The 16,324-nt window shown below is 50.8% G+C and overlaps 1 protein-coding gene across 8 annotated transcripts in view; it reads right to left on the bottom strand.

The window, feature by feature from the left end:
• The window catches only part of PACSIN2 (protein kinase C and casein kinase substrate in neurons 2), a 133,038-nt gene extending 125,823 nt beyond the window's left edge, over positions 1-7,215 (bottom strand). For 4 of the 8 annotated variants that reach the window (XM_027593245.1, XM_027593255.1, XM_027593253.1 and 1 more), the window contains exon 1: positions 7,088-7,215. The gene's annotated coding sequence lies outside the window, so the exon portion shown is untranslated. Of the gene's footprint in view, positions 1-875; positions 935-5,793; positions 5,815-6,607; positions 6,628-7,087 lie in introns of those variants that run through there. The other 4 variants (XM_027593247.1, XM_027593252.1, XM_027593250.1 and 1 more) reach the window with 4 other exon arrangements.
• Between the last annotated feature and the right edge of the window lie 9,109 nt (positions 7,216-16,324).

Below are 16,324 nucleotides of genomic sequence, written 5' to 3'. Positions count from 1 at the left end.
CAGAACCAACAAAATACACAAATGCAGACAAAGAAATGGAGGCAAGACTGCTGCCAATCCCGCTCTGGAAGCCTCTCTCACTGGAGAGTGCAGCCACTGCTTCCTGGAAACTTTGATGGCAATCTTTGAGCCTCCAGTGACACCGGTGACCTTTGTTAAAATGAGCTACTTGGGGGCGCCTGGGTGGCGCAGTTGTTAAGCAGAGCCTTCTGTTCAGGTCATGATCCCAAGGTCCTGGGATGGAGCCCCAAGGTCCTGGGTTGGAGCCCTACATCGGGCTCCCTGCTCGGCGGGAGGCCTGCTTCTCCCTCTCCCACTCCCCCTGCTTGTGTTCCCTCTCTCGCTGTCTGTCAAATAAATAAATAAAATATTAAAAATAAGTATTTTTATATAGGATATAGACAAACATAGACATAGACCTATCCCATATATATAATAAAACGAGCTATACCTGGATCACCCCTCCCTGTCTGCATCCCTGACTTCTCAACTGACATTTCCTTTCTGTGCGGAGCTTCAACCTACTGTGTCTACTGCCCTGAAACAGCTCCCTGTTGAACTCCATCCTCCAGGAGGAGGTCCAAACCCGAGCCTGGCATGCAAGGCAGGTTACCCAACCTGAAGCCTGCCCACCCAGCCTTCCCTCCCTCCACCTTAAGCGGCTCCTCTCACACCAAGCCACTCACACACCCACATTGCTCACAGCTCTGGACCTCTGCCAGGGATTCTTCTTCCAGGCATGGCCAGCTGGAGAGCACCTGTGGATCTGGTGAAACCACTCCAAAAACACCTCCCTGAAGGTCAGCTCTCTGCAGTGTCCGGAGGGCAGTCAGGCCCTCCCACCTCTGTCCCCTCTATCTTGTACACACTCCTACCTGCTACTGTCACAATGAAATGTGATGGCTTCCAGGTCCGCCGCCTTACTTGAGTTGCCTCTCCAGAGTGCAAGAGTCATCTTAATCTTGGGATTCCAGAGCTGTGGGAAGAGCCAGGTGCACTGCACAGATAGCAGCCAGGATGCCCCCTCCCCCACTTCGGCCAACCTTGCCCACTTCCCCAAACACTCTCAGCCCCAGGAGTGAAATTAAAATAAAAAGCAGGCACTTTGACATGGCAGCCTAATGGAGTTCACAAGTGACAGCCCTGCCTCTCTATCAATATTTATTTTTTTAAGATTTTATTTATTTATTTGACAGAGAGAGACACAGAGAGAGAGGGAACACAAGCAGGGGGAGTGGGAGAGGGAGAAGCAGGCTTCCCGCCGAGCAGGGAGCCCAATGAGGGGCTCGATCCCAGGACCCTGGGATCACGACCTGAGCCGAAGGCAGACGCCTAACGACTAAGCCACCCAGGCACCTCTCTATCAACATTTAAATCACAGACAGGAGGCCACTGGAAGAGAAGGGCCAACCTATGGATGCAAGTTTCCTGGGTCAGAGTAAGGACTGTAAATACCAGCAGAGCTAATGAAGGAGGCGTTATGGCAGGTCACGTGTTTAACTGGACACCATCCCTGCAAAGGTGGTAGGCAGCCTGGTGCTTACCCTTCGTCATGGGCCTTGCCCTCCAACAGCATCATTTCCTGACCAGGCTTCTACTTTTGGTGACTTCCAAATGCTCAGATTCACTTCTGCCTTCAGCCTCCACCAATCCCTCTCTCTGGGGAGCAATGCATTTAATGAAGATGACACATGGCATCAGGCTTTCTGTTCAATGTCAGGGAGATCGTGCATGTCTGCCTCATCCTTGTGAGTATCCTAAAGAAGTGCATCGTGAAACGAACAAATAACCTTTTTCCATGTCTGCACAATGAATAATAGTACCAGACATAACAGGAAGACAAGACCACACATAGACTCATACCACTTTTGAGTGATACCTACTGTATATCCTCCTATACCTCCATATCTGAGTATTCAAATCTTTATTACGATGATTCTTTTCATGAGTAATAAACCACTTAACATCTGTGAGTCTTTAAAATTCCACCTTCTTTGGCATACATGAGCTCTTTAAAGAGCTGAGACTGTGCTCTGTTAATAAACTGAAAAAAAAATCAGTTCCTACAATATTCAGAATCTGGCCTGAAGGCCACAAGAAGCCACTGTTGGGTAGTCATGATCATTGGCACAATCCACACCCAACTCCCAAACCCACCCAGCAGCTCACAGGCTGGAAGGGATGTCTCATCTGTAAGTACATATTTGGATGGAACAAGTCAAACATCTGGAGTTTTCACTTAACATTTATTTCACAAGTGTTTCAAGTGCTAAGCAACTGAGCAGTAATCATTTCAATGCACCCTTTAATCAATAAACGTTAAACAAGTCTGCTCAAAACACCTAAGTCCTACAAATGTGTCCCTATGAAAAATATGGCAAGAAAAAAAATAACAAAAATAAAATAAGTATCCCTTTGACAGTCAGGCAGAAAGGTGTTTAGTGATCCAAATTCAGACAAAAAAACAGTCCTTTCAGCAGATGAGCAAATAGTTTCCTCCGCAAGTGACACATTCGGGGATATTTACACTGCCAAACATAACTCGTAATGACAACCACCAAGGAAGCAAAACCTAATGGAAAAACCCCAAGCTGGCAACCAGGTGCCCCAGTTCTGGTCCCACGACAAGCCTCTGGCTGTGTGATCCTACCAGAGTGGTAGCCAGCCCTGTACCCCTTTCTTCATCAGAAGAATGAATATCCATCACCACCCACACCACTCAGAAACGTTTTAAGGACAAAAAAAAGAGAGGTGAAAATGCTTTGGAATGTGGCCTCTATAAATACAAGTCATCATTATTATTAGCCTAAAGATGACTGAGAAAATAGGATTATAGAATATCATCGGTGAGAGGGAGCTTAGAGATGGGGTGATCCTGGAGTCCTCAATCTGGCCCAGGCCTCTGAAGCTGCGTGCTTTCTGGGAAGGAGGCCACAATTTTTATATTCTCAAAAGGTTAAGAACCTCTCAGCCCCTCATCTTACAAATATAAAAACTGAGACCCTAAGATATGTGACTATCCTAGGCCTCAAGGTTAGTGAGGGAAAAGGCTGGCCCAAGGCTCAACTCCATCCATGCTCCTCCCACTCCACCATGCCACATTTCTAGGGAGGACAAAAGTCACACAAATCTGACAGCCACAGAGTGTGTTACACAAGCCGCTGCACATGTGTTGCTAAAGTCATAGCAAAGTTTTTATCCTCAGTTTTCTCTTCTCAAGGCTTCCTCCTGAGGTCTTTGCTGGTTGAAACAGCTTTTCCTTCATTTCTGTATTCTCCTCTCTACCTAGCTCGGTGCCTGCAGCCAGGAAACAAATGATTTTTTGATATTGAAATTTTTCTAAAGAAATTAAATACACGGGGCGCCTGGGTGGCTCAGTCATTAAGTGTCTACCTTCGGCTCAGGTCATGATCCCAAGTCCTGGGATCCAGCCCCGTGTCAGGCTCCCTGCTCTACAGGAAGCCTGCTTCTCCCTCTCCCACTTCCCCTGCTTATGTTCTCTGTCACATAAATACAATCTTAAAAAAAATAAAAAAAGAAATTAAACACACGTAAGTATATGTCAAACATATCTCAATTAAAAAATAAAGATTTGGGGGCATCTGGATGGCTCAGTCAGTGGAGTGTGTTGACTCTTAAACCTGGGGTGTGACTTTGAGCCCCACATTGGATATAAAGTTTACTTAAAAATAAGATCTTTAAGGAGCACCTGGGTGGCTCAGTCAGGTAAGTATCCAGTTCTTGATCTCAGCTTAGGTCTTGATCTCAGGGTCGTGAGTCCAAGCCCCAGTTGGAGAGAAAGAAAAGAAAACAAAAGAAAAGAAAAGAAAAGAAGAAAAGAAAGAAAAGAAAAGAAAAGAAAAGAGAAAAGAAAAGAAAAGAAAAGAAAAGAGAAAAGAAAAGAAAAGAGAAAAGAAAAGAAAAGAAAAGAAAAGAAAAGAGAAAAGAAAAGAGAAGAAAAGAAAAGAAAAGGGGAGGGGAGGGGAGGGGAGGGGAGGGGATAAATAAAATCTTTAAAAAAAAATTAAGGGACACCTGGGTGGCTCAGTCGGTTGAGCATCTGACTCTTGGTTTTGGCTTAGGTCATGATCTCGGGGTCCTGGGATAGAGCCCTGCATCAGGCTCAGTGCTGACTCAGCCTGGGATTCTCTCTCTCTCTCTCTCCCTATCTCTCTGCCCTTCCCTACCCCTACCCCCCCCACCCCCACACACATGCGTGCACTCTGTCTCTAAAATAAATAATCTTTAAAAATAATTAAAAACAAAATGAAAATTTTATTCTAGAAAATAAAAAATAGATTACATGGTGCTGTTTTACTAAACAAACATAAATGTTCAATCATAGGAACAAAAAGAAATCAATAAAGAAAGGAGACTGTTGTTTTATGTGCTTTTAATCAAACTACCAGCACGTGTGGTCTTAGACGGCCACTGTTCTTCAAATAGTTATCTTTGGAACTACACATATGCCAAGAATGTAGCATGGCGCAGAATACTTCTGAGTATACTTTGAGAATTCCTCTTTTAAGACTGTCTCCAGTCAGCAGGCAGAACATAATTATCTGAATACTAAATATTTGAAGGAATTCCTACACAGCCATCCCAGAGACCACCACTGGGACCCATCAGGAGTCAGGTTTCAGGCACTGAGATGCGTTTAGGTGTGTGAAGGATCACTGCCAGGGCCATAAAGAAAGGTCTCTACGTGTGGAATGCAAACTGACTTCATAACTGAGGCATTGCTACACTGCTCTCAGGTATGCCACTGCAGTTCCAAACAACCTAATTGGGAAAAAAACTGAGCCAGCACTACCGTTCACATGAATGTGGTCATTACCCCCATAATCTACAGGGTGGCCTCCGCAAAGCGGCCATGACAATCTGATGGCAGATAAGGCAGGCTCGAGTCAGCCGGGAAGTTCAGGTGAGGGTGGCCAGAAAGCCCTTGGTAAATGCTACCCGATCTCTAAACACAAGGCACCATTACTATTATTAAGGAATCTATGAAATCTTTTTGATATTCCATAACATCCTGGAATCGACTGATGACCCTGTCATAAGCAGGAAACCTGAGCATCGTGTCCTTAACTTGGTCTACACAGACTTTCAAGTGAATAGAGGAGAAAATGAATAGGTAAAGGACAAATGCCCCTCAGTTCCCACCCCCACTGGTCTGGCTATCAGAGATTTGGATTAGGCATCCAGGACTAGGGAAAGACAACCTTATCTCCTAGCAGCAGGCTCTGCCCGAAACCCAAGCACTGTTTTTTACATATGCATACTTTTAGGTTATTTAAATATTATGACCTCTCATATATTTAAGACTAAAAGTAATAAAGTTCCAGTTCCCAAACAGCACGAGCTGTTTCCATTCAAATGGGTTTTTATTCTTCTCCAAAAAAGTCAGTCAAGAGTACAGACGTAATCACTCTTCTATTCCTCTGTGTTATGTTACTTTCCCAAGTAATAAACATCATCAGCCTACCGGCCAGTTTCTTTAAAACCTTGAAGACACTTCTCAAAAGAAAATCACACACCACAGAAAAGTTTTTGATGTGACCTCATATATCAACTAGCATAACCTCACCAAGGAGATTGACTGCCGAGCTCTAGAATTAAGTTTCAACGCACACAGATGAGTTTCATTTCCCATGTGAATGAATCAAGAGAAACCCAAGCTGCACTGGCTCCTATTCAATGCCTGTATGTGGAGGCTGCAAGCAGGCTTGTGAATCAAGTGGAGTAACAACATCTGGGGCCAGAACCGGAGGGCTGGTGTTCAACTGCGCCCACCTGGTTGGTTTCCTCGACCTGGGCTCCAAGCTGGCAATCCCGGGAGGGTTAAAACAGAACTTCAGCATACAACTGCAGAGGAGGGAAGGAAGCTGTGAGCTCACCGGCAGCAGCTCAGGTTTGAATTCTTTCAGAAGTTCTCTTGATTTTCATCAGACAGCCAGGAAGTGTTTGGTAAACAGTGTAAAGAGTAGCCGCGGAGACTCTGGGCAGCCTACCCTCCTTAACCACAAAAAAGAACACAGGATAGTTGGAGTAGAAAAGACCCAGGAATGGTTACACACACACCCCACCTTGAAGGCCGCCTTCCCCTGGGCACCCAACTGGAGAGCAGCATCCCCAGAGGCTAGAGCTGTGCGGGGCCCCAAGGAGAGAGCACAGCTTGCTCTCCCGACCAGCTCCATCCGAAAAGAAAATCGCCCTTCTCTGGTGGAGCCAAAACCCCAATGAACGACTGAAATTAGGGGGCAGAAATCGCTACCTCTCCAGCCCGGAACCCCTCCGATGCGCCAGCAGGCTCGGAAACCCCAGAAGAGAGAAAGCGCTCACGTTTCTAAGAATCAATGACAGTCTGGGAAACTCCGAGGGTGGACGGGCAAACAGCCCCAGCCTCTCCTGCCTGTGCCCCCCAGCCCTAGGATCTGCTTGCAAGGAAGGGCTCGCCGCCCGTGGAGACAGGAGAGACACGGGGAGGGTGGAAAGGAAGGAAAGGAAGGGCTGTCGTCCAAGTGCCCCAAATAAGCTCATCCGCGTCTGTGTCCCGCCTGCCCCCGCCACCCCTCGGACCCAGCCCTGCCCTCCAACTGGCGCTTACCAGCCACACCGCTGCTCCCGCAGCCGCCCTCGCCTCCCGCGTGTCCCCCGGCGAACCTCTGCGCCCCTCGGCCTCGCGGGTTCCCCTGGAGCGCGCCCGCGGCTCCTCCCCGAGTCTCTCTGGAGCCGCCCACCTGCCCCTCGGCGGCAGCTCCAAGCCCGCGGGCCCCGCCGCGGTACTTCTCTCTCCGGCGACCCCCCGCCCGAAAACTCACCCGCCCGCGTCCCGCAGCCCCGCGCCGAGCCCGCCCCCCGCGGCTCCCACCCGCCCTCCCCAGCCCTCCGGCGCCCGCCGCGGCCCCCGAGCACGCCCCCTCCCACGGCGACAGGAAGTCCGCGGGTCGGCCGCGCGGCCGCAGAGGCTTCCCCCAGGCGCGGAGCGCGGCCCCGGAGCGGCGGCCTGACGGGGCGCGGGCCCCGCCGCCCACCCGCGCCTCCGCGTCCGCCCGCGGCGCCCCAACCGTCGCGGCGCGGCCCTCACCTCGGCCGCCGCTCACCCAGCTCCGGCCGCGACAGCGTCTCCGGGTCCGGCTCCCGCCCTCGCTCCTGCCGCGCTGCTCAGTCCTGCCCTGCCCCGCTGCGGCCGCCGCTGCCGCCAGCCACCAGCGCACCGCCCCCGCTGCGCCCGCTGTGTTCGTCCCATTGGCTGCTGGGCGCCGGGCCCCGCCCCACGGCCCCTTCGGCATCCCAGATTGGGCCAGGGTGCAAGGAGGTGGCACGCTCCCTGGGGGCACAAAAGGACCTCCCCCAGGCGCCATTGGCGGCGTCTCCTGTCCATCAAAGGGGGGGCAGTGCCTACTTAATCAACTGATAGGGTGCCGGGCGGGCGGGGAGGGGTTACTGTCCTGGGGTCGCTCCCGGGCTGTGCTTCGCGGGGCTCACTCCCTGGGGCTTGAGTCCTGCGGCTTTGCCGGTACCCAGGCGCGGGGGGCGCGGGAGGGCAGCACCTCACCTGACTGGGGGTTCAGGGAAGTAGTCGTTCTGAAAGTTTCCTCTCCTGAGGCACTCAGGAAAGCCAGTGTCAACAGGGCTTCCTCAGATTCCCGCCACAGGTGTAGATCCCTCTTGAGCCGCTTAGTTTAAGCCGGGGGTGGGGTGGGTGGGTGGGGGGGTGTGTGTGTGTCCAGGGAGAGCAGCCGGGCACTGCACAATGGACCACTTTATTTCTAGTTCTTACCAGACCTTGCCTAATGGGTTATCAGCCCCATTCTACAGAAAGAGAGAATAATGAGTAAAACATTGCTGCATTCACGGCTCACTACCCTCAGCACTTTCCAAGCATTGCTTCCTGTGGTCCTCCTGGAGAGGACAAAAACCCTATGCCCAAGGGAGGGTTTGGAGCCTGAGCAACTTGGGGGGGTGGGGGGTGGGGCGGATGGCTGGAGTAAAGAGAGTAAATGGCAGAGCCAGGATTAGAAACCAGATCCCCCCCCAACCCAGGCCTGTGCTGCTTCCACATCACCACCTGGAGAATAATCCCGGGGACGGTGTAGCGATGCTGGAAAATGCTTAAACTAAAATGGTCAAAGGGAAAGCAGGACACAAAGTGGTGGGGAGTATATGATTCTACTACCTATGGATAGGAACTGAGAGAGACCACAAAGAAATAGAGTGGTTTCTCACTTTCCAAACTGTTTGGAAAGTAGCATTGTGCTTGCAATAGATAATTGTGGCTAGAGTTTTCTGAACAGGTGCCGGTGACCTGCGTGGTCCTCCAGCCTCCTGCTCTTCAGTTCTTGCCCTCCATCCCCTTCTCCTGTACACACATGCTCACACACATCCCCCTTCACACCAAGCACTGGTGAGGCTGGAAAGGGTTCCTGCAGACTGGACACCACAGGGAGGCGGTGAGCCTGGCACTGCCCAGCGACAAGACACCTCCTGAGCCTTTCTGGGCTCCTAGCCCTAGAGGTCACTTCCTAGCCATGTGACCCAGGCAGCACTCCGGCATCTACACATTGGCTCCTTTCTTGTCTCTTTCTTTCCTTTTTAGTGTTACAGGATTTTTGTCCCCTTAGTGCCCGTGGTTCTTGGTCAGATCACTTGGAAGAATGACGAGGTAAACCGGATGAAGAGTGGTGCGCAGCAAAGCAAAGTTTATTGAGCAATAGTATAAAAGTCCCAGAGAGGGAGGGGGGCCCAAGAGGGTTGCCCCTGGAGTTTCTAAGTTTAGGGGTTTTATGAGCTCTCTTGAACTATTTTAAGCAGCCAGGCTGTGCTGAGTCGTGCCAATCAGGGCTTTGGTCACGTATCCGTCTGCTGTTAGGTTAATGTTTATGCGCTGATGATCTTTTTTGGCTGACATCTGGGGGCTTAGGCCTTAACTGCCCCTTGCCAGTGATATTGACAAATGCTTTTGTGGTTAACTATCTTATTTTAGGACATTTTGCAGAAGTCATTTCTGCAAGGGCTGCAGAGCAGAATGTTAGTGCGGGTCCTGTCTAAGCTGCAGAACAGGATGTCAGTGCTGTTTTATTTTAGCTGTCCTGACTTCATATTTTCTTGTTGAGGACCCTGACCTTGACTGCTTAACTCCTAACATTAGGGCAAAACCAAAATCCCTCTCATTTTCTTGCCCCCAGCAGTTTGACACTGTTGCTGAACTCTTTTAGGAGTCTTGCCTTCCATCCCGGCAGCTTATCAGGGTATTTTTCCAAAGAGAATTCCCCTTGGCCAGCTGTGACCGTCCCATCTGTGATCCCCGCAAACATTTCACAATAGTGTACCCAGCCTCCTTCTTCAATCATACTCATACTGGCCTGGAGCCCAAACCTGCCTCTGTCCCTTCCCCACTGAGGGGCCTGGGCAAGTCACTGCAGCAATCTGCACGTCTGTGTCCCAACCTGTGACCTGGGGGTGATAACAGAGCGCATCTCACAGGGTTGTGGTCAGGGGTAAGTGGGACAAAAAAGTAAAAGTATGGAGGGCAGCTCTGGGCATGCAGGTATGAGTGCTCAGTATCTGAGCAGTTAACATGTAGTCATGTCAACTGCCATTTTGTCCCCTCCTCCCCACAAAATGTGCCCATTACCTGGGTCTGGGACCAAGACGGACTCAGTCCTTTGTTAGTCATTTCCCGCTAAGCAGTCTGGATAAACACACGACCCAAGTCAACATGTATTTTAATTGAGATCAAAACATTCTCACAAAAAAACAAAAACCCAGATATAATTGTATTGCTGGTAAAATAGTCCTTCTTACACAGTGATATATGTTCCTTGTTCAAGAAAAAAAATAAAAAACTGAGCTTGGGTGGCTCAGTTGGTTAAGCGTCTGCCTTCAGCTCGGGTCATGATCTCAGGATCCTGGGATGGAGCCCCGCATCTGGCTCCTTGCCCAGTGGGAAGCCTGCTTCTCCCTCTGCCTGCCGCTCCCCCTGCTTGTGCATGCTCTCTCTCTCTGACAAATAAATGAAATCTTTAAAAAAATTCAAAATCCGCTACAGACATTCACTCTATAAATAATTCCAGTGTTTACAATGTGTGGGGCAGGGCAGGGGGTAGTTGGCAGTTCAGGGAGGGATGGACCTGGGTCCTGCTGCTTCTGCTCCTGAGAAGACCCAGCAAAGACACGGAGTCTACAAGAGACCTCCCCATCAAGGGACAGCAGTGATCCTCAAGAAACAGAAACCCTCCAGTGGGAGGGCAACAATATTGAAGGCAGTGGCATTTTACTGATCCAAAGTGAATGGAAATGAGGCGAGCAAAGGCCCAGAGGCAAGAAATCCTGCTCTCCAGGAGGAGAGGAGGGTTCCGCTTGGCCAGAGCCTTGGAGGCCATAAGGGGAAATAAGGTGGGGAAGGCAGCGGAGCCGCAAATAGCTATGGGTGCTGGCAAGTTACTTTGTCATTCCAGGTCTCCATTTTCCCAACTGTAAAATGGGGATAATCATATAATCAAGTGCTTAGGGAAACCTCAGGGATTCATGAGATCATACCTGCTCTGAGGACGGATCCTGGCACAGTCGGCCGCTGTTGAGTGTGTCCAAGGACCCCTCTGCCCCCCAACACACACATTTTATAAGAGTGCCTCAGGGTAGATTTAACTTTAAAATTTGTTTAACTGTGATCAAATAAGCCAGATGCCAGAACATGTACTCGGCATCAACTATTAATATTTTAGAGACAGCTGGGTGCCTGGGTGGCTCAGATGGTTGGACGTCTGCCTTTGGCTCAGGTCATGATCCCAGGGTCCCGGGATCGAGTCCCGCACCGGGCTCCCTGCTCAGCGGGGAGCCTGCTTCTCCCTCTGCCACTCTCTCTCTCTGTCTCTTAATAAATAAAAATAAAATCTTAAAAAAAAATTTTAGAGACAGCTAAGCGTTAAGTGTTGCGACTAGAGGCGCACATTTCTGGATATACCTCAGAAGGAAGCTCTTCCCTGCCAAGTTGTAGAAAGATCTGGATTCCTTGCAAATGTGTCATTGATTAGGAGGCAATTATCCCGGCCTTTCTTGCCTCGCTTTGTTTCGCTCCATTCTGGCCTGTGCACGTCTGCTCACGTAACCCTGTACCATCAAGTACATAGCTGTACTTGACGAGGGCCACGTTCAACTCAACGCTGCTGGGTAGGACACTCGGGCCTGAGACCAACTCCCACCCAGAGACAGCAGGACGTGGTCACATCCATGGGACAGCATTTCCCACTGTGGGCATCTCCAGGACACCCTGCATCAGGAGCGCCCCATTTTCCACAAGTTCCTCAGTTGGTTCTTATGCCTCCTATGGTTTGGAAGCACTATTCCTGAAGGATTCTTCATATTTTACAAAGTGTGGAGGGGGTGGCATGGGGTTACAGTGTTGCCATTTGTGCCAAAGTGTAACAAGTGGCAACAAGGAAACCAATGCATGAAAGTGAATGTTTCGAAACTTTGAAGGAAGGACTTAATGCCCACTTTCTGTGCTACATTGTATAAAGTATTTTCTACTCTCTGATGAACATACAGGCTCACTCCCACGGTCCCTCTTTGAGTTCCTGCCATTCAGGAGGATGAGAAGGTCCTGGATGCCAAGAGTGATTGTATTCTCAATCCAGAGTGTCATCTTTCCCTTGGCGGGCTCCTGGATCAGCTAAATAGAAGGGCATCCTGTGATTGTATAACAACATTTTGTTTTATTTTGTTATACAATGTTACCATATGCAACTACTTCTGTGATTCCAGATTTCCTTGATACAAAATAAAATGGCATACCAAACCTAATTTTTTAAAACATTGCAGCAGCCTCAAAATGTGCATTCATCAAAAAAAAAAGTGACTTTGCCCTTATTGATTCGCTTTATCACAGGTGAATGTTATAAATTTGAACTTATAAAAGAACTTGTATACCATAATTACATTATAAAATAAATGTACACCCATCAAATGCTGCTACTGATCACATGTAAGATTTCATGGAGAGTGCTACAGATAAAGACACAAAGAACTTGAAGACAGGGCGCCTGGGTGGCTCAGTTGGTTAAGCGACTGCCTTCGGCTCAGGTCATGATCCCGGAGTCCTGGGATCGAGTCCCACGTCGGGCTCCCGGCTCAGCGGGGAGCCTGCTTCTCCCTCTGACCGTCTCCCCTCTCATGCTGTTTCTCTCTCTCTCTTTCTCAAATAAATAAATAAAATCTTTAAAAAAAATCAATTTGAATAAAACCAAAGAGGTTTGTTTAAAAAAAAAAAAAAGAACTTGAAGAGACAGTGGGGAGCCATCAAGGGCTGCTCCCGGCCCCCAGACCAGTTGTTGCGTCCGTGTGTCTGCACCTGACGTGTTCAATCGCCATCTGTGAAATACTGGATGGGGGGGAGGGGGACTCTGCCTCAGGGGCAGCCACACCTCTCCTGGGGTGGGTGGGTCACTTCCTGGTGGAATGATCTCAGGCCCAGGATTATATGTGGCATAATGCCACCATCAAGTCAGGAGTACAAGAAGCAGGTGATGGAGGTCAGGCTTCCACAGACACCACCACTGTGGTTAATATTTACCCGGGTCCCAGTCACTTCATGGTGTCAGAAGAAAGGAGGAGGAGGGGCCTAAGCGACATGGGCTATTTAATCTTTTGCTAAAAAGATTTTTTCCCCCAGCAATTAGAAAAGCCTAGGACTCAGTCACAGGCTCAGAGGTTCTTCATTCTTTTCATTTTGTTTTGTTTGAAGTTTTTTTTCCTTTTCTTTCTTTCTTTCTTTTTCTTTTTTTGGGGGGGTTGTTTGTTTTTAGCGTACAGCTTTGGGCAAGTCACCTCACTTCTCAGCCTCAGTGTCCCCATCTGGACAGGAGAGTGATGGCTCGCCCCTACCTAACAGGATGGCCGTTGAGGAATTAAATGCAGTAATAGATGAAAAATCCTTCCCACAGTGCCCAGCACACGGTCGGTACCAGCCCGATGGATGCTGGTATTGGCTCATGCCATCGTGCACCTGCTTGCCAGATCCACCTCCTGGTTTGCGAAGGGAAGAGTGAGCAGGTGAGGGGCCTGGCAGACCCCAGTGGACATGCGGGCTCCTTTTCCCTCGCCCACACTCCCTGGCCCAAGAGCAGCAGAGCCAAAGGGCGCTGCTTTGGAAAGTAGACACTGTTCCAGGGGAGGTGGCCTCGCTCTCAGGTTATCACCCACGGAGGAATGTGGGCACCATCTCGCTCTCACAGGCTGCCCCACCCTCTGCCTGCATTCCCACTCCCACGGCCCTCTGTTCCTCCCAGGCTTCATTCCTGCCTCCGCCTCATCTCCCCGTCCCCCCTTCTCCCTCCGTGGGACTGTCCAAGCAAGTCTGAGAACAACACATCAGAACCCACTCTCCCGGGCGCCTGGGTGGCTCAGTTGCCTTCAGATAGGGTTGTGATCCTGGGGTCCTGGGATCAAGCCCCACATCAGGCTCCCCCTGCTCTGGGGGGAGCCTGCTTCTCCCTCTCCCTCTGCCTGCCACTCCCCCTGCTTGTGCTCTCTCTCTCTCTCTCTCTCTAATAAATAAATAAATAAATAAATAAATAAATAAATAAATAAATAAATAAATAAATAAAATCTTTAAAACAAACAAACAAACCCACCCTCCAATCCAAACAACCGCACCGGGGGTGGGAAGGTGGGGGAGGTCAAGACCCTTCATATCAAGTTCAAGCCATTCCTCTGCCTGGTGGACCTCCCACGCCAGCCACTTTCTCTTCTCTCTGGGTTTGGGCGGCAGATGGGAGATTCAAGCTAGAGGCTGCCGGGGTGAGTACACATGGTTTTGAATCAACTGAACCAGCGCTGTCGACGCCATGTGGCAGAGCCTCAGAAGTATGTGTGACTAAGGAATATTCCTTTTCTTCTCCAGGTTCATGAATGAAGGACGGTAGACCAGAATAAGCAGCCAGCAGGTTAACAGGCACGGGGGTCGATGATTTCGCATTAGCAGCACGGGGCAGGCAGGGGGCAGGGAGGAGAATGGCTGGAAGAGGCTGGGAAGAGCAACCGGGACCAGAGAGTATCGAAGCCAGAAGACCCCAAAGGACGGCAGGTGAGGCCTACCCTCCTTCTAAGGTGAGGAAGCAGAGGCCCAGGGAAGTCAGGTGAGTTGCCCAGGTTTTCCAGTCATCAGCACCAGGGGTCCTTCTCAAACTTGGGGCTTCTGGTTCCTTCTCCAACATTCTTTCCCCACGCTAACGCTACCTCTCCCTCTAACACAGCAGACGCATAATACCGGGGACCAAGGGGGGCATGAATGAAAAATACACATTCCCCACTTTTGAGCACCTCCTGCTGGGTGGGAGACCAGAGGAGGCAGGCTGCGAGCAAGGCTCCAGAGGGGCCCAAGCAAATATTTGGAGTCCTGGGCAGCTCCTGAGAAAAGCAGAGTTTGAGCAGATCCTTGAAGAGAAAGGCAGGCCTTGAGAGGACACATATCAGGGGCAGGTAATGGGGACAGTGGGAGTGAGGGGCGGCCGGCCTGAGGTCGACTGCAGGCAGATTCCTAAAGGCTAGGGGCAAGCAACCCTCCTTACAGTTCAAGACCAAGGTCAGGGGCGGCTGGCCAGGGCTGAATCCAGCACCCTGCCAAGCACACGCTCCTCGTGGCCATGTTCTAGGCATCTGGGGTCTGGCCGCTCCTGGGTGGCCTGGGGTGCAGGAGAGCAGGACCGAGGCTCCCTCCACCGTCCCTCCAGCAGGCTCCAAACACGTCCTTCCTGTTGTGACAATTCCGTTCTCTGTGCAACTGTTTCCAGCCTGCCGCTGGGATTTCAGATTTGTGGCAAGTGTGCTCATTGAGGCTGACCAGAGTATCACGTGGGCACCAGGGAGAGCCTGTCCACCCGCCCAGCAAGCCAGGCCTGGGTTAATTACAGGTCACGGCATTCGTGCGGTGTGTCCACAGTGGCACCCAGCGCTAGGCCCTCCCCGGGACCAGGTCTTGGCAGAGAGCCACCACTCCCTCATTCATGGGTCCATCAGCCTACAGTGAGCACCTACTGGGGCAGATCTCGGGCTGGGCACCCAGGGAGGGTCCAGTGCTTCAAGTGGCCCTGGTTTCTCCCAGCCCCCAATAATAATCATGGCTGCCACCCAAATGACCCCTTTCCATGGTGTCAGGCCCCATGAGTGTGCTTTATATACAACCACTCACAACAATCCCACTTTGCACTTGGGGAAACGGAGGTTCGAGAGGTAAAGTGACTTGTCCAAGGTCATACAGCTCTTGTCTGGCTCCCAAATCATGCCTTTCATACTCCCCAGACCATGCGGAGTCTCTCAGAAGAGAGGGCACAGAGAGAGCAGAGGCTGCCTCCCTGGTCTGGGAGTCTGCCTGAGCACTGGCTTTGGAGCCCTGCCAGATGTCGGAGGCTGCTTCTGGGCATTTGCTCTGCGGTGCTCTCTCCCACTTTCTTGCTTTGGCTCCTGCTGACTATTCCTCACCAGCTGGTAGGCTAATGTGCCCTCCCAGACAAATACCGCTCCTCCTTGGAGGCCCTCCTCTGGACGCTTCCAGAAGACCTCCCACATAGCCCACTCCCTCTTTGGAAACCGCTTGCTGAGAACACAGAAGTCATCTCCTGCAACTCTCCTGCTGTCTTCATTTGTCAAATTACAGGTTGGACACTTTTTTTAAAAAGCCCGTGGGCCTTTCAACCAGATCCAAGGAGCCACCCCCATGTCCGACGGTAGGAAGCCGTCCAGGAATAGATGTAATCCTCCCGACCGTGGGGTAGGAATTACCGTCCCCATTTACAGGGGAGAAAAGGGAGGTTCAGAGAAGTGACAAACCTAGCTCGGGCAGGGAGGAGTGATGCCAGGATCTGCAGCAGCCATTCCTGCCCAACCTCTGTGAGTGCGAGAGCCCTCCTCCGTGGTGGGCCCAACCCGGGCCTCTCAGGACCACATAGCCCCCTGCCCCGGGCTCAGGTACTGTTTGCCGCCCAGACCCCTGATGTGCAGAGGTGCAAACCACCGGGCATGGTAGGAAACTCAGCCAAAGCCCCTGGAGCTCTTCCTGTGGCTCAGGCCTTTAGGGAGGAAAAGAGGAATCACACAGAGAGGAGACACGCAGTCTCCAAGGGAGGAACATCTTCAGTGCCATAGAAAAAAAAGTGATTTCTTTTTTTTTATTTTTAATGAATAGACTTTTTTAGAGCAGTTTTAGGTTTACAGAAAACCTGATCAGAAAGTACAGAGTTCCCACCTGGAGCGCCTGGGTGGCTCAGTTGTTGGGCATCTGCCTTCCGCTCAGGTCGTGATCCCGGGGTCCTGGGATTGAGCCCTG

The sequence above is a fragment of the Zalophus californianus genome, chromosome 9 (assembly GCF_009762305.2).
Source record: "Zalophus californianus isolate mZalCal1 chromosome 9, mZalCal1.pri.v2, whole genome shotgun sequence".
NCBI lineage: Eukaryota > Metazoa > Chordata > Mammalia > Carnivora > Otariidae > Zalophus > Zalophus californianus.
This window is presented reverse-complemented; position numbering and strand designations above follow the sequence as displayed.